The sequence below is a fragment of the Panthera uncia genome, chromosome F1 (genome assembly GCF_023721935.1).
Source record: "Panthera uncia isolate 11264 chromosome F1, Puncia_PCG_1.0, whole genome shotgun sequence".
NCBI classification, from domain to species: domain Eukaryota; kingdom Metazoa; phylum Chordata; class Mammalia; order Carnivora; family Felidae; genus Panthera; species Panthera uncia.
Window position 1 is genome coordinate 64873560 of NC_064813.1, and position 18795 is coordinate 64892354.

At 49.1% G+C, this 18795-nt stretch overlaps 1 protein-coding gene and 1 non-coding gene across 3 annotated transcripts in view; both read left to right on the top strand.

The window, feature by feature from the left end:
* Window positions 1-18795, top strand: part of FCRL5 (Fc receptor like 5) — a 77024-nt gene that overhangs the window by 18919 nt on the left and 39310 nt on the right. The window lies entirely within an intron of this gene.
* On the top strand, window positions 18371-18455 carry TRNAR-UCG (transfer RNA arginine (anticodon UCG)). The gene has a single exon. It is a non-coding gene; the product is annotated as a tRNA-Arg (tRNA).

The window sequence follows — 18795 nt, forward strand, 5'->3', positions numbered from 1 at the left end:
AAATCACTGCTTCATTCTGTGTCCAAGAAGGTGGGGAGGAAGCTTAGGAAGAAACCTGTGTAGCACATAACCACTGATGGCAGCAGCCTTGAAAGTGCCATTTCTCCTTTCCAGGGAGTCTCGGAGAGGGACACTTGGTATATTCTGAGATCCAGAATATTCGACCGGGGCAAGAAGGGGAAGGTAAGTCACTGGGGAAGATTCTGGTTGCAAACTATACTCCTTCATTCAACATGTGTTTACTGAGTACCCCCTACGTGCTAGGCGCTGCAGTGAGTACACGTAGTCGATCGGCAGACAAGGCAGGTGGAAATCCTTGTAGGCGGGGCTTAGATTCCAACGAGAGAAGACAGACTCCAAAAGATGCTTCGTGTATCTCCTGACGATCAGATCCTTCTGATCGATATTGTGACCGTGAAGGCGGATGTCTGAAAATTTCCCTGAAGTAATGAATTAAGTATTTAAGTAATGAGGTTTACAAGCCACCTGCTATGTGGTGAGAACGTGTGTAGATACACGTTCACATAACGTATATAAATATAGACACATATGTTCGGTTCGTTCATATAAACAGCCCCATGTAGCCAATATACGGAACAAGCGAGACTGAGGACTTAATTACAAAAATGTGTTTCCCCACTGTTTCTTGAAACTTTGCTCTGCGGGAGATCTTCCCACACGCTCAGGGTGAACATTTTGGCAGCAAAGGCTTTTCAGTACACTCTCCATTCTCGTAGGTAACAGACAGCAGGTGGACACGGTATGTCACAGTCTCGAGTCAGCAGCTAGAATATCCAGTTCAAGATGTTCATCAAAACTTAGCCCTCCGCTAGTTCAGGCAAACTTCAGAACGGCAGCTGGTGGCGGTGAGAGGGCAGGGTGGAGCTGGCCTCTCTGTTTCTGTGGCTGGTCTCCCTTCACCATCCTGGAGGGTGCTGGGGACCTGGGTGGGAAAGGACTCGCCCGGCTGGTGCTTGGGAGCTGGCGTCCACCTGTCTGGCAACAGGTGCAGAAGAAGGCCGTTCCTTGAGAGGCGAGTGAGTGCTGTCTTCTGACTTCCTGCCTGACACTCCTTCCTGCCGCTCCTTGGTACAGCGGCCGTCCCTAATCCAGCAGTTTTTGTGACCCTTCAATGGCCTCATCCCCACCTGCTCGCATCCAGCTTCCCACCGTTGGAGTCCTTTGGGAGCCGTGGGCCCTACTGGGCTGGGGCTCCATGGCTGCACTCCCGTCTTCTGTCCAAGCTGGACACATCCGTCCATGGGGACACCTAAGGATAGGTGACAGATAGTCAATTAATTTTAACAAGTGTATCCAGTCCCAGACCCACCACCACCATCAGGACATAGAACACTCCCAACATCCCGGGAAGTCCCCTCCTGTCCCTTTGCAGATAACTTTTCCAGCTCTGCCCCAGCCACCAATGGCCTACTTTCTGTCCCTGGAGTTTTGCTTTTCTATAATTTCATGTAAATGAAATCATATGCAATGTAGTCTCTTTGGCCTCTTTCCCATAACATAATGTTTTGCAACTCATCCATATTCTAGCATATTATAAGTAGTTCACTACTACTTTTTTTGATGTGGAAAAAGCTGTACATATTTAACGTATACAACTGGACGATTTGAGGATAAGTCTATGCCAGCGAAGCCATCACCACCCTCAAGGCCACAAGCATGGGTAGTATCTCGTAAAATTTTATTCCACCCATTCTTATTTTTTATAATGATCATTACTATCATCATCATGATTATTATGTGTGTGTGTGGTTAGGACACCTAACACAGATCGTAAGTATGCGATACACTATCGCCAGCTACAGGCACAGTGCTCCCTAGTGGATCCACAGAACTCACTCGTCCTATGTAACTTAAACCCTGTACCCTTTGACCATTCCTTCTGTTCCCCCTCCCACAGCCCCTGGGTACCACTGTCCTACCGTCTGTTTCTATGAGCTGGACTAGTTCAGATTCTGCACATAAAGTGAGCACGTGCAGGATTTTTCTTTCTGTGTCTGGCTTCGTTTACTTAGCACAGCAACTTCCAGGTCCACCCATGGTGTCAAAACGTCAGGATTTCCTTCTTTGTTACGGACGAATTGTATTCCAGTGTGTGTGTGTGTGTGTGTGTGTGTGTGTGTGACATATTCTTTACCTATTCATCTGTTCGGGGACACTTAGGTGGTTCCCATGCCTTGACTACCGTGAATAATGCTGCAGCAAACATGGGGTGTAGCTATCCCTTCAGGATCCTGATTTTTAATTCCTTTGGGTGCATACCCAGAAATGCGATTGTTGGATCATACGGTAGTTCTATTTGTAATTTTTTGAGGACCCTCTATATCGTCTTCCACAGTGGCTGCACCAACTTACAGCTCCACCAACAGGGCACAAGGGCTACCTCTTCTCCTCTTCCTCCCCAACACTTGTTAGCTCTTGCCCTTGTAATGACAGCCATCCTAACAGGTGAGAGGTGACATCTCATGGTGGCTTTGATTTGTATGTCTCTAATGATCAGTGATGTTGCATAGTACCTTTCCAGCATCTGCTGGCCATCTGTCTTTGGAGAAATGTATATTCAGGTCTTTTGCCCGTTTTTAGTTGAGGCAGTAGTGGGAGGATTCTGGCTATTGAGTTCCCTGTGTTCCTTATATAGTTTGGATATTAACCCCTTATCAGATATATAGCGAGCACATATTTTCCCCCATTTCATAGGTGGCTTTTCCAAATACAGCAGCTCACTTGCAAATTAAAATCCCCTACACCTTTGTGGTAGAAATCTCCACTGTAGTCTAATCTTGCACTTGTATTACAAATGGCATTAGGGCCTTCCCAAGATCATAAATCCAGCAAAAGACGAACCGAAGACCAAGTCTTCTGTCTTGCTGCAAGATCTCCTGCTTATAGAGCCTATCACCGTCCTTGGCCAACACTGACCACCTGCCTTGTCCGTCACTTGGCTTTCTCAGCCACCCCCATGAGTCAGGACCCTTTGAATGGCAGAATCAGAACTGCCTCCAAGTTGTTTGGGTTAATTGAATGCGGCTTCTAGAATTACCTTGATCATGTACTGTTGTTCACACTCTTTAACGGATTTGTCAGAACACCACTGAAGCTGAGCACTGTGTTGGTGGACAACTTCTATCTCAGGCACTTTATTTACTAATGATCTGTAGCAAGACTTCTTCCCCAGTTCCCTGAGGTTTGCATGAAACCCCTAAAATTGTACACATAGTTCGACACGTATGACTATAATTCTGGGAAGAGAGAACCTAGGTTCTATCACATCGTTAAGAAGATCTGTAACCCTGAAAGGTCGATGGTAAGAACACAGTGATAAAGAGAAGCCTCAATTGTCCCAGAAGCATTTTTTTTTTAGGCTCTGTCTCCATACAGCACTTGTGGCTATGATGCTTCCATCCAGTTCTCTGAGACTCTTAATTCCCAACACGTAGGATCTGGCAAATCCCATCAGCTAAACCTCCCTCTCACTGCAGCTCCCTTTCTGGAGAACCGTGGAGATAAAGCTAAGGACGAGAACCCGTTAACGTGACAGAGGGTTTTCCCGCGGGCACGCACGTGAAGCGCTCTCATGGGAACCCGCCGAGCAGTCAGGGGGGTACTCTGAGGTTGGAGTCAGGAGGAGGTGCTGTTAGCTAAGAGAGGCAAAGATTAAAGCAGAGAGAAATTCTGTGTTGACACGTGGTAAAGGCAGGGAGCAAGGTTCCTTGGCGTGGTCGTGAGGAAGGACCTTACAGATCAATGGAGATTACAGACAGCTTGCAGAGGGCTGGGCTACGAAACGGTAAGACAGAAAACCACCTGTGCTGTGGGGCACATTGGGGGTCGGGGTGGGGGGGGGGAGCAGAAGCACCGGTGCAAAGGGTTCAGTGGCTCCCAGCCTCTGGGGGGAAAGCTCGCAGCTTGGGCTGAGCAGGTCGGGATGCCCGTAGTACAGTGAGTGCCTTTCCCTCCACAGCCAGTGCCTCCGGAGCGTCCCTAGAGGACAAGGTGAGTGTCCGTCCCTGTTTTCTCTCCCACCACTCCCTACAGCCCCTGCCTGTTTTCTCTCCCACCACTTCCCACAGCCCCATCCTCTCTCCCTGTTCCCGAATCTCCTTCCTCTTCTTTCCACCCCAGCATGCCGCAGTTGTCTACTCCTCGGTGAAGACACAGCTCCAAGGGGACTCTGCCGGAAAGGTCAGGTCTCAGCATGAAGATGCCACGGACAGTTACGAGAATGTCCCACCTGTGTGACTCATCCCTGCCCCGAAGCCCCAGCTCAGTGTAGTCCTCAGGGTCCCGGGAGTGACCAGCTGGTCCCAACTGCCCACGTGCTTTCACATCCACGACTCCTGATTCACCTTCTCTGAACTGGTGATGGGGCAGCTGCCAAAAGACTTGCTCAGGTGACCAGGATCACGGGTAAGAGAAGACCCTGGACCCCTGCTCGGAGCCTAATGTCATGTGCTCCCCACGGTCCCATTTAGGGAAAAGGAAGAAGGGTAGAGAAGCACTCCTGTTGAAAAACAGAAGCACAGGTGTTGGTGATTTGGGATTTGCACAAAGGCACGCCTGAGTGACTCAGGTCTCTGCTCAATGCGTCCCCAACAACTGTCCCACTTGGGGTCATCTGCATCGGTTGGCTTAACCATGCGCAGTGCCCAGGTCCTTCCCACACCAAGCCCAGGGCCACCTCTCCTGCCTACACTGCTTACAGTCAGGATTGCGCTGTAGACAAAAGAATCCACACCACTAGTTTGCAGAGAAAAGAATTTAAATAGGGTGTTAATTAATTAATTGGGGTATTAAGAAGCAGCCTCTAGGCTGAGCTTCCAAAAGCAAAAGGCAATTATGTTAATGTTATTTAAGACAAAGATTTTCCACACTAGAGAAAAAAATACAAAATCAAAATTAATAACCCTACAAACCCTAATTGGAAATATCCGCAGAAGTTGATATCAAGCTCTTTTTTAAAAAGATATTTATTTCCTAGGTCTGTCCACTGAAAAGGCCTAGAAATAATTAGCAACCCAACAGCAGTGAGCATCCCTCCCACAGGCTGTGCTTTCCAAACACAATTTCCCACCCAAGGGTACTGGGCTGTCTTTCCTGCAGGAGGCATGTCTTTAGTTACCGAATAGTTGATATGAGAATAAGTAATTCTTCCAATAAATGAAGAAGGAATGAAAGGCACAGGAAACCACTCTTTTGATGGCAAATTTCATGGAACACCCACTGCTTAGGTTAGCATCAAAAACCAGACAGCCGAACACACTGTGCCTCCTGATGGAAGTATTCAATGTCACCTACAAAGTACTCATGCCCAAGATATCAAAATTGAATCCAATCAAGTTTCTAGACCCAACAACCAGCTGACAGGAAATATGAGGGGCTACAGCAATCAATAAAATCCATGCCGTGGAAAAATCTACAGGACAAGTGACCCAGTTTCTTCAACAAGCAAATGACAAGAAGAAGGAAGGGAAGGGGGGAGGGGAGAGAAAAAAGGAAGAGAAGGGGAGGGGAGGAGAGAGAAAAAAGGAAGAGAAGGGGAGGAGAGGAGAGAGAAAAAAAGAAGAGAAGGGGAGGGGAGGGAAGGGGAGGGGAGAGAAAAATGGAAGAGAAGGGGAAGGGAGGGAAGAGGAGGGGATGGAAGGGGAGGGAAGGGAGGGAAGGGGAGGGGAGAGGAAGGAAGGGAAGGGGAGGGAGGGGAGGGGAGGGGAGGGGAGGGGAGGAGAGGGGAGGGGAGGGGGGGGAGGGAGGGGGGGGGGGGGGGGAGGGAAAAAGGAAAGGAAAGAGGGAGAAAACCTATAAGCTAAGTGAGACTTGACATACATACATCAACCAAAGAGATCTTGTTTGGATCCCACCTCAAACCAAGTTAGGAAAAATACTACTTAGGAAATTTGTACACTACTGTTAAGAAATTATTGTCTGTTTTCGGTATAAGTGATAGTGTTATAGTTATGTTTTTATTTTTTTTACATTTATTTATTTTTGAGAGAGACAGAGCACAAGTGGGGGAGGGGCAGAGAGAGAAGGAGACTCAGAATCCAAAGCGGGATCCAGGTTCCGAGCTGTCAGCACAGAGCCTGACGCGGGGCTCAAACCCCCAAACCACGAGATCATGACCTGAGCCGAAGTCGGACGCTCAACTCACTGAGCCCCCCAGGCGCCCCATACTTATGTTTTATTTTACAAATAGACTATTCATCTTTAAGAACTCATAGTGGCATATTCGTAGATTAAGTGCCACAGCCTTGTTTGAAACCATCCCGTAGAGCAGGGCAGGTGGATGAAAGGGGGCCAGCCGTGTGCACCATTTCTGAAGCCTGGTGACAGGTACACTGTGGGCAGAAGGGCTCACACTAGCCTCTGCTTTGTAGGTTTTTAATCTTCCACAATAAAGCACTAAAATATCTACACCCGGACACGGTCTCTTTCGGTGACCACCAGCACCTCCGCCGTGGCGAGGGCCCCCCTCGCCCATCACAGTGGTGGGTTTGTGGTCCCTGCTGGCGTCTTTCCCCCACACCACCCATTCCTGGCGCCGCAGTCGGGCTGTGTTCTCAAACTCGCAGTGAAGTCCCCTCTGCCATCAGCAGACACAGGGCCCTGGCTTGCCCACAGCGCTCCCCACGACCTCCCTTCCGTGACCTCCCGCCTCTCTCCTCATCACTCAGCTACAGACACTGTAGCCCCCCTAAAGCCTGCAGGGGGAGCCCTTCCCCCCAGATGGCCGTCAAGGCCTTGAGACCCACACTGAAACGCGTGTATTTTGGAAACTCTCACCCCGATCTCCAGCAGCCCATCTCCTTCGTCTCTTCTCCCCTTAGCGTGTCACTGTGAAACACGCTACAAAACTTAACTATTACGCTTCCTGTACGTCAGCCCTCGAGAAAGTGTGTTTCATTGGACAACACCCTCTGTCTCTTTTGCTCACTGACAGACCCCAGGCACTTAGAACTGTGCTTGGCACAGAGTAGGTGCTTACTAAATACTTTTTATCCAAAACGCTGGGGTCAGAGAAGCATCATTCATACTCTGGTACACAGTACAGGGGCAGAGCTGATGTCAGAAGGTTCTCCAGTTTAGTCCAGCTTAAAAGCTTGTGTTTGGGGCACCTGGGTGGCTCAGTCGGTTGAGCGTCTGACTTTGGCTCAGGTTGTGGTCTCGCAGTTCGTGGTTTCGAGCCCGGTGTCGGGCTCTGTGCTGACAGCTCGGAGCCTGGAGCCTGCTTCGGATTCTGTGTCTCCTTCTCTCTCTATCCCTCCCCCGCCTACACTCCGTCTCTGTCTCTCTCTTAAAAATAAACATTAAAAAAATTTTTTTAAAAAGCTTGCGTTGGGGCGCCTGGGTGGCTCAGTCGGTTAAGCGTCCGACTTCGGCTCAGGTCATGATCTCACTGTTGGTGGGTTCGAGCCCCCTGTCGGGCTCTGTGCTGACAGCTCGGAGCCTGGAGCCTGCTTCAGATTCTGTCTCCCTCTCTCTCTGCACTTCCCTCCTCGCATTGTGTCTCTCTGTCTCTTGAAAATAAATAAATGTTTAAAAACAATTTAAAAAAAAGAAAATAATAAAGAAGAGAAAATACATTGCCAGTCCTACCCTGTATTTCCTGGAAAATGTGTAGGTATAAGCAGACTGGTGTAGTAACCCTGCTTAAGGGTCAACTGGGGTTGGCTGTAGTCAGTTTACCAGACTCATCCCACCTTGCTGAGCCCTGTCAACAGGTGGTTTCTTATTTCCTTACACTTGCCTGAAGGCCTTGGCCACGTGTGATAACTGGATCTTGAATCTTCTGAAGAAACATCAAAAGAACCATAGTAAATGACTAAAGGGGGCTCTTGACCCTTCGTATTACAGTGACCGTACTTAAGGATGCAGACTTCATGGGGAAAGCTGACATTGTCCCAGGGAACAAACCTCTTTATGTCGTATCCAGGGACAAGTGAGAACTCCCAGGACTCATTCCAGAAACAGATGGCTTATGAAAGTCATCTGTTTAACACAGAGTCATCACTATAAAAAAAAAAAATTATACAGGATGAAATGGACTTAAAAGAATGGATTTAATTGGGATTAAAATTCTGTTTTTAATAAGCATATGAGAAGTCCTCTTTTTTCTCTGTCTCTAACACTAAATTAAATGGACCTTGGTGGTACAAACTGAAATGAAACATTCTTTAAAGAATATATTGTTCGGGGCGCCTGGGTGGCTCAGTCGGTTAAGCAGCCGACTTCGGCTCAGGTCATGATCTCGCGGTCCGTGAGTTCGAGCCCCGCGTCGGGCTCTGTGCTGACAGCTCAGGGCCTGGAGCCTCTTTCAGATTCTGTGTCTCCCTCTCTCTCTGACCCTCCCCCACTCATGCTCTGTCTCTCTCTGTCTCAAAAATAAAATAAAACGTTAAAAAAAAAAAAAAAGCTTGTGTCTTTGTGGGTTTTTTTTTTAATTTTGTTTTAAAAACATAGTAATGTTTCCAGTGTCAGGCTGTCCCCTTTTTTCTTTTTTTTTTTTTTGGTACAAATTATGTAAAACATTTATGCTAAAAACTTTTCTTCCTCCCCAAAAAAAAAGAAAATTAAAAATTACAAAATTAAAACCTGAGTATTCTAACTACAGCTCGCTTTGTTTTTATAAACACTCCATCCATAACAAAAGATACAAACATGCAAAAAACCTGAATCCATAATCCAAATGACGCATACACACGTCCTGCACTTTTCCGAGACTGGATACTCCTCCTGCAGGCCCGTGAGCCGGTGGCTGTGTCGCTAGGCGCTCCGGCCCTGGCGGGGCTCTTTGCTGCCCTTCAAGGGCCCCCCGAGTGGGGCTGCGGTAACTCCCGCAGCTGATGCGGGCATACGTCAGCCACGACTCTCCCGTTCTCCTCCCTTGTCAGCCCGTCACAGGGAACTCGGCACCGGGCCGTAGCTGCTGGCCGAGAGCAGGGTGGGACAGCAGCAGAGCACAAGCCAGTCACCGTCTTTCACAGCTGCAGGCGCCTTCAGGTGCCCGACCTCCCGGAAACCGCGTCCACTGGGTGACCCAATGGTCCTGGACGCGCAGGAGCTCTTGGTCAGTGGGTCGGACAACCTCCGGCTCGGGTCTCTGCGGTACCACGTTCAGGCGTCCAGTGCTGGCCCGGTTTCCAGGGCCTCCCACGAGTTTTCTCAAAAGAAACAGCAGTTACTGGTGAAGGGCACAGGTTGGCTTCGAAACCCTGGGGCCACTGACTGCTAGCCCCCCGTCCGGGCTTGCCACGGGCTTCGCACAACATCGTGATCACCCACAGCGCTTCTGGACCCTTTGAGTCCACGGGGTCATACAATCCAAGGACGAACTGATTGCGTTACAAGCCTAACAAGCCTAAACAAGCCGAAGACGTCTTGCTTGCTTGGGGAGCCCACCCAAGGAGAGCAGCTGTGTGGGCTATTTGGTTACTGAGTCAGAGCAGGGCAGCCAAACGTGATCTATGTTGCCCACATCCAGTGGCCTGTCAGGTGTTGGCTTCTCTCTTAATAGAATGGGAGCAGCAACCAGTCTGTCTTGGGAAGGACTATCTCCACATGTCACGGGGGCCATTACAGTGCAAAGGCCAGAGGAGGGCTTATAACAGCCAAAACCTGGATATCGCTGAGGACAGGAGACCAGGGAGAAAGACGGTAACTTCGTCTGGGGCTGAGCTCATGGATATTGGGGCACTTGACAGGGTCTGGGCTCAACGCGCCTGCACAAGCCAATGCACGGCGGTCCTCATTAGTCGCTCTCGAGGTGTTAGAAGTGGGTTCATCACGTCTGACCCACTCACACACACACCCTGCCTGCGTCCTCCTCTTCGGGTAAGAGGGCATGTGATAAAAGTCCAAGCTTCTTGGGGCGCCTAGGTGGCTCAGTCGGTTAGACGTCCGACTTCTGCTCAGGTCATGATCTCGCGGTCTGTGGGTTCGAGCCCCGCGTCGGGCTCTGTGCGGACAGCTCGGAGCCTGGAGCCTGCTTCGGATTCTGTGTCTGCGTCTCTCTCTGCCCCTCCTCTGCTCATGCTCTGTCTCTCTCTGTCTCAAAAATAAATAAAAACATTAAAAATTTTTTTTGAAAAAAAAAGTCCAAGCCTCTTTGAAAAGCATACTAGAAATGGGCCCTGGACACAGGTGATGACCCTGCTTCCGAAGTGGGCTCCCTGATCACGGCGGGTTCAGGGCGGTGGAGACCCACGAAGACGCGGCTCCTACGGCAGGAAGCAAGGCCAGGATGGTGATCGGAATCCCGTGACTGACCAGGACCTCGGGTCACGGGACCAGGAGAGATGAGCGAGCCGTGTCTGCATCACTGGAAACAAACGAGCATCCTGGCTGGAGCGACCGGAGCAAGCCACCGCCACCCCAGTTTCTGTGCCGACCGCTCCACCAGTCAGGGTTCCGCGGCCACGGCAGAATCCCCCGCGGCTGCTTTATGAAGAAAGGGATTTAATGTCGGACGCGGAGGGGAAGGCTGGAGAGCGAGCCTCTAGGGCTGAGCCTCCAGGAGCAACCCCCCCCCCCCCCCGGCCCTGCAAGAGAGCAGTCCCCGCGCCCACAGCTGACTCGAGATCCCGGGGCCTCCGCGGCTGCGGCTGCCGGAAGAGCTCCAAAATCAAGCGGCCACTGTAACCAGGGGAACCAGGGGCGACGGTACCTTGGATGGACGCGGGCTGCCACGCACACACGGTCCCACCCGTTCCCCTCAGTGTCCCGATTCACGTGCCAGGATGTAACTTTCCATGTTTGCTGCCCCCCAAAGACTTCTGGAAACTTTGAGATTCACATTGGCTTTCTCTCCTCTGGGCCTAAACTATTTTTTTTTTCTTAATTGTGAGCTCTTTTGACAATTCCTTGTTTTCACACTTGAGCCAAGTTAGAAAGTTTACCTAGATAGTCTCTGTGCCCCATCCCGCTGTACATCGGACGACCCTACTGTGCACGTCATCGCCTTCGGCTCACGTCAGCTCCATCCCGGTTTCTTGTTTATTACATTTAATAAAATCTGTTAAGGCTGAGCGTGAACTCGAGATAAAAGGGTAAAACAGCCCCCAGCCAAATGTCACTTCAAGAGTTTCAGAAAGAGGAACCCCAAGATAAATATATCATTTATGTTTATGCAAAAGCATGTTGGGTCTTTGGACTTCCCAGAGGCACGGAAAAATAACACCTCAAAAATTTACATGAGCTGGAGGGGAAGGGGAAGGCCTTGAGCCAGTTGGCTTCTGTTCATTTCTGGTGCAAAAAATGAGAGTTTTCATTACAAAAGGAAGTGAGCTCACCTGCACAGGGGCCCCCCTTCGCCGAGGGCCGGGGGCTGCCCAGGACCTCAGACAGGAGAGCAGCGTTCGAGGCAGGGGCGCGCCTACCTTTCCAGGCCCAGTGAGAAAGAGAAACGCAAGACGCCTTGTTCAAAAAGCAAGGGGGAAAAAAGTGTTCAAAATACAGAAACATAAAGCTTCTTCCTTCTCTCTACGGTCTCTGCCTCAACTTGCCAAGATGTTTTTTGCTACTTAATTCTTAGTCCTTCTAAGGAGAGAAAAAATAACGTTGGAAATGATTCGCATGGATTTTACTGTTCATCTTTATAGCGTAACTGCAAACGTAAGAGCTTCTCCTGCATCCGTGGGATCACGGAGATCAGACAGCATACACCTAGTAGCCGATGCTGTGAGAGGAGTGGAAATGCGGCAAAAATCTCTCAACGTTTTGCGTGTACCCCTTCATACGTGCACCTCCCGCCGACACAGCCTGCCTCTGGGAAGCTGGAAAGGAGGGTCTGGAAAGGAGCGGGCTGCACACTGCCCCGCCTTCCTCTTCCCTTCCTGCTGCCCTAGCCTAGGCCGTCAGCTAACTTGGGGAGGCGCCGTCGGGAGGAGCATGGTGCGTTTCCTTGGCTGTTCAGGTTACTCACTCAGGACACACCCGCCCTCTTCCTACGTTCAAGCAAGTTCTGGTTCATGGAAAGTGCGGCTTCTCGGGGCTGTCAGTCATCGACGTAACATGCTTGCTTTTCACTCACTTTGAGTCCCGCTGAACCCCCATGCCTGCGGGCCCGCCCGGAGTCCTGTGCTCACCGGCATTCGCGGTGTGGATGCGCAGCGAGGAAGGCGGGCACGCCTACCGCAGGCCTTTCTCCTGCCCTGGCGCTGACTTCACGGCCCCATGAGACTTCAGAACACAAGTCCGGAGATAAAATTATCAGGACCTTCAGGATGGCAACAGAGCATTCAGCCAAGTTCAGGGCCTTCCCGAGTGCAGGGCCGAGCATCCTCATGAGGTCAGCGGTAGCCTGAGGCTTCACGTCGAGGGGCACTGCTCAGAGGCCATCACCGACTGAGAACTGACCTTCTAGGATCAAACAGGCCCCAAACAAGTTCTAGCTCTCTTGTTCTGAGTTTGTTTGTTTGTTTGTTTGTTTGTTTTGAGAGAGAGACAGAGAGAGAGCGTGCACAAGAAGGGGCAGAGAGGGAGGGATGAAGAGAGAATCCCAAGCAGGCTCAGCACCATCAGCACCGAGCCCGACGTGGAGCCTGAGCTCACGAACTGTGAGATCATGACCTGAACCCACTGAGCCACCCAGGCGCCCTCTTGTTCTAAGTCCTTCGTTAATTATTTGAACCACTGTTGCATTCATAAGTATGTTAGTCCTGGGGTGAGAGGGCAATTGCCCCCGGATGCCCGGGGCCGACAGTGGCCTGTGGGCGCAGTGACTGCGTGAGCGGAAAGAAGGCCCGGGGTCAGAGGTCAGGGTGACGGGCTCATGACCTCTCTGCCCTCTGTGCTGGCAGCATAGACTTTGGGAACATCTTCTCCAGTCCTGACAACTGGGCCGCAAGGAGACGTAACACCTGCTTTATACCTGAGGAAACCAGGGCTCACACCTTGCCACTTGCCCAAAGTCACCCAGATGGTAACTGGCAGAGCTGGGATTTGGCTCCACGTCTGCCCAACTCAGGCAACCCCCTGCCTCCCACATGGCAGCCTCCTCGCAGGCCGACAACCAGAGTTGAGAGGGTGAAGCTCGAAAGTGCGCAAAGTTGACCCAAAGGCATGGGTGGTTTGCTTCCAAAGCCCGGAAAGTCGGATGGCAGACGCCCAACAGGTTCTCCCCTCGCCGTCTCTGGCTATCGTGCATGTTCATCAAACTCAGGCTGGAGTGGGCAGCACCCTCAAGGAAACTGAAATACTCCAGCAGATTCTTAATAAACCCTGGTACCCAAGCCAAGATCGAAACCACAGAACATCCATCCACAGAATACCGACCCCCGCTGTCACGGGGCTGAGCCCCAGGACCTCACACAAAACGCAATGAGCCAGCCACAGAAGAGCGCATAGCGTGTAAGTCCACGCCGAGTAGGCGCCCGTGGTCGGAACAGACGAGACTCCGGAGGAAGAAAGTAACTGAGTAATCTGTGTCCTGGGCTTGTGGGTGGGAGTGGAAAGTGTAAATGGGCGACGAGTTTCTATTTGGGGCGATGGAAATTTTTAAAACTTCGATTGTGGTGATGAAAACAAGTGAATTTTATCACCGAAAATTATACGCCCAAGCAGTTATTCAACACGCATGTATTCGCTCGGCAATGTTTAATAAGCATTCGTTACCACAAGTGAAGGCAATTTGGTGGAAGTGCTGCAGGGGAGGGAGCTCGAGGGGCACCAGGTGCCAGCAGGTCTGGGCCTTGAAACTTTGCCGACGCAGTGAGATGGGCGTCGTTGCCTCTGTTTTTAAAGACGAAGAACCCTGGTCTCAGGTTTAATAATTTGTTCAAGGTCCTGCAGCTGGTAAGTGACAGAGCCTGTGCCCGTCACCACCCTCCCCCCCTCCGCCGTCCTCACAAAACATGGCCTGTCAGGTGTTCCCTCAGCAAGACGACCAGATGTACCATTTAAGAAATTAAATCCTCCTGGGGCGCCAGGGTGACTCAGTGGGTTAAGCGTCAGACTTCAGCTCAGGTCACGATCTCACAGCTTATAGGTTCGAGCCCCGCGTCGGGCTCTGTGCCGACAGCTCGGAGCCTGGAGCCTGCTTCCGATTCTGTGTCTCCCTCTCCCTCTCTCTCTGCCCCTCCCCTGCTCACGCTCTGCCTCTCTGTGTCTCTCAAAAATAAAGTAGACATCGAAAACACTTTTTTGAAACAAGCAATTAAATCCTCCTTTTGTGCAGATTTTTGCCCACCTTTTCTCGTGGCTGCCTCCACGGAGCACCCTGGAGATTCCACCCCTTTCCCAGAGGGACTGACAGAGCCCTGAAGGACCACAGGACAAGTGTGCTTAACCCCTTTCCCAGGACCCTGCTTCTCTTGCCCTCCACAAACCTCTGGCTTTGATCTAAGCAGGGCAGTGGTACATATACACATATAAATAGCACAGTGCTTGTTTATAAACTGCAGAACACCGGGTTTCCATTTCCTGCCATCAGGGACCCAGAACAGGCCCTTAATTGCTCTTGAGGGCCATCTGACCATGTCTGGCTTTAGCAGTGTCGGACCTGGCTGCCTGCTCCCATGTCAGTGGCTGGTGAATCTCTACTGAAGTTGTCAGGCTCATGCTCAGACAGATGTGGGTTCTAGTCCTGGCTGCTCTGAGTCTCTGGCCTCACAAGGCACTTGAAATTAAGGCACTTAATGTCTTTGAGCCTCAGTTTTCCTCACCTAGAAAATCAGGATCAAACTGCCTGCCTGATAAACTTTGCCTGCGTTATTCACCGATCCACGCGCGTCAGAGTCGACGCAAAGATTAAACCAGCTAATGTACACAGAGTACCTGGTGCGACATACGGTAAAGCGTCCAACATATGGGATCTCGTTCAGTTCAGAACAAAAGCGTATCGACCACGCTTTACTCTCTGGGACCAGCCACAGATGACAAAGAGAACGAAAAAGCTCCACCTTTGATGAAACTTTTGAAAAGCCACAATGCCAAGTGCCAAACGGTGAAGGACGGCTCTTAACCACAGTGAAACTCAAATGTGAAACCAAAGCAGGGGAAGAAAGAAGGCGACAGTGAACACAAGCTCCTACACACGCCTCTGGGAAGAGCTGCAGCTTCTCCAAAAGCTGGCGGCAAGGTCCAAAGCTTCAGGAAGTCACTAACCCCTTGCTCTGAAGGCCAGGTTTGGGGAGTGTGGGGGCTGCACAAGCCCCCCGGACCACCACCCCCCCCCCCCCCCGGAGGCCCTCCAGGCCTGGGACGGTAGGACCGGATGAAGCAGCCCGGGACACAGGAGGAGACGGCGGGCGACTCTGCCGGTGCAAACGCTGTCCGCTGGACGGAATCCTGCTGACCCGTCTCGCAGAAATCCCGTGACATACAGGAAGACCTCCTCTTTGCCCCAAGACAGAGGCCGTGGCGGAGACGGACAGAAAAACGCCCTGCGGCAACATGGCTCAGCGCGAGCCGTCCGCGGCCCGACTCACATCCCCGATCCCTTCACGGCCTGTTCTTCAGCTCGGGGAGCCTGAGCCCAGTGCAGAGATAAGCCGAGTTACAATGTCACTGGCGCGGGGCTCACCGTCTGTACGAGAGCAATTTGGGGAAAGGGCACGCACGGTGGAAGAAAAGCCAGACCTCTGAGTCAAAGCGGGGGGAATCAGATACTGTGTTCTCCGTGATATCAGAGGAGTTTGTTTAAAAGCTCTCTTTTTTTTAATGTAATAGACTTATTAGGAGTGAAAAATCAAAGAAACAAGACTGGAGGTAAATTAACAACGTTTGGAAAGGGAAGAGGAAAACGAGCTACGTTAGGAAACAGGAAAGATTAGAAACTGCTACGACACACCGAGTACTGAAGGTAGATGCGAGAAAACTCCGCAAACTGAAATACGAAAGAATCAAAAGGCTAAAGTTATTCTGGGAAAACAGCTGGTATGAGTGCTAGGCAGAAGAGCCCACGCAGCCATTCGTGGCACACTGAGCGAAGCCAACAGAATAAATGGAGGTGGACGTAATGGAAGGGAGCATCCGACACATTCTGATGAAGTTACGCCACTTCAGAGGTCAAGGGTGAGTCACGGGGAGCGCAGCCACAGCCGCGCCCCACGCCCCACGACGACGGCTGGTGCTGCAAGAGAGGCACGTTTAGCCCAAGAATTTTAGACCCAGTTGTCTTCAGAATAAAGACAAGACAAACTCTTTCTAACGTGCAAGAGCTCGGTGACGGTGGCACCGTGGAGCCCTGAAGACAAAGTAAGAACCAGAGTCGGAGGGGGTCTCGAGCCCACGTAAACACGGCACCAACGTTCCGCAAGTGTAAGAACTATGGTTGTAGGACTCGGCATAAATGTTCTAACTTTAGAGAATGTGGAGGTTCTATTATTACTCATCAGGAGGTGAAAGGGAAGAAAACATGGCAAGAGGTAAAAGTGAGCTGATCTCTTTCTTTTTTATCAGAACATAAATGGAGTCTAATCAAGAAAAAGAGCATTAAGAACACTAGAGTTGCAAAGCTAGCCACTAAGAGAACTGAAAAGACACTATAGACTCTTTGAAGTATAAGCAATGTAATACAACCGTAAAAGAAAATACCAACGAGGGATCGAAAGAAAATAAAGCAATTAGAAGAGAAAGTTTGGTAACACAAAATTAAGTGACAGGATTAAGACCAACATAGTTGTCATATGAATGCATAGGTGATAAATAAATGTTACAAAAGCAATAGATACATTTGGGATCTAAAAATGAAACCCAATAGGTTTTTGCATATATTATATGTGAGAAATCGTTCTAAAACAAAGTGACCTAAAAGGTAAAGTGAATTGATGCTAAAAAGCATACCAGACAGGGGTGCCTGGGTGGCTCCATTGGTGTAGTGTCCGACTTCAGCTCAGGTCATGATCTCACAGTCCATGAGTTCGAGCCCCAGGTCAGGCTCTGTGCTGACAGCTCAGAACCTGGAGCCTGCTTCGGATTCTCCCTCTCTCCCTCTCTCTCTGCCCCTCCCCCCCACTCTCTCTCCCTCTCCCTCTCCCTCTCTCTCTGTCAAAAATAAATAAAACATTAAAAAAAATAAAAAATAAAAAAGCATACCAGACAAATAAGGACAGGAATCCTGACATTAATTTCAGACAAATCTAATTCAAGCCAAGAAAAAAAAAAAAAAAAGTATCTAATTGGACCAAAAGAAGGGCAGTATATAATGATGAAAAACATAAGATTGACCACAACTTTCCATATATCAAATCACATAATTTAACAATTTATAAATCAACCAAAAGTATTACATGAGAACACTGAAGATCTACTTAACATATTTAACCAGCTGGTTATACTAAATATATGTAGAACTTTCTGTCCTGAAGATAAAGAATATACATTCTTCTCAAAGCCCCATGGAATACTTAACAACTAACAACAACAACGACCATATTAGGTCACAGAAAATCTCAATAAATTCCAGAAAGTAGGATATACACACACCATATTTTTGGATTACAGTGAAATGAGGAACAAAACGTCATTAATAATAGCGAAAAGAGAAAAAGAAAAATCTACCGTCTAGATATTTGAAAACTCTAAAAATTCTTGTTTCAAAGACAAAATCAAAACTGAAATTGTAAACTACTTAGAACACGTTATAATGAAAAGACTGTATCAGAACTTACAAATTATGGCTAAAGCACACACACAAAAAAATCCAGAGCCATGAATATTCATATGGCTAAAGAGGAAAAAAATTAAACATTTCATTTAATAATTTGAAGAAAACAAAAAATCTAGGAAAAGTAAAAATTTATAAATTACAAAACAAAAAAAAAAGAACTGTAATTAAACTCAAGAGCTGGTTATTTTGAGATTAAAAATAAATAAATACTAGCAAATAAAAACCAGGGAAAATAACTAAAAATAAAAACTGTCCTGAGTTAGGGAAGAAAGTCTGAACAGATAAGGTATCATGGTAGAAACTTAGACCATCGCTAAAGAACACTCTTATAAAAAAACATCAGTTCAAGACAGTTTCATAGCTAGATTTTTGTAACATCATTAACTATATTCCCTACGCCGTACCATAAAAGTTCATTTTTAACCCAAGTTACACATCCAATATGAGTCAGGAGCAGACATTCGGTCACCAAGAAACCCCAAAGGGGGAAGATGACACGGGCTTCACGACTTTGTGCCTGCACTCTCTGAATAATGGCCAAGAGAAATAAAACATAAGAATTGGAAAGAATAAGGTAAAATTATACATGCACAAAACGCAGAAGCTGAGGCAGACTAAAATTAGTAAGTATGCAGATTTGAATGACATGATTAACAAGCTTGATCTAATCACAAAAATAAACTTGAAGACAAAGGAAGTATTAGGGATAAATGAATTATTACTTGATGACTCAAAGAGTATTCCTGGGGTGCCTGAGTGGCTCAGTCGGTTGAGCGTCTGACTTCGGCTCAGGTCACGATCTTGAGGTTCGTGGGTTCGAGCCCCACGTCGGGCTCTGTGCTGACGGCTCAGAGCCCGGAGCCTGGAGCCTGCTTCCGCTTCTGTGTCTCCCTCTCTCTCTGCCCCTCCCCCACTCACGCTCTGTCTCTTTCTCTCAAAATAAATAAACATGATAAAAAAATTCTTAAAAAAAGATGGCCTAGTCCACATGTCTGGGGCCTGGTCTGGGAGGCTTCAGCAGCTCCCCTTGATGGGACTGTCCAGTAGGGCAGTCAGACTTCATCCTCGGTGGTTCAGGGCTCCAAGATAAAAACAGACCCTGCCACGTCTCCGAAGGGCCAGACCCAAAATGTGCTCAGCTTTACGTCTGCCACGTTCCACTGGCTGGCTACATT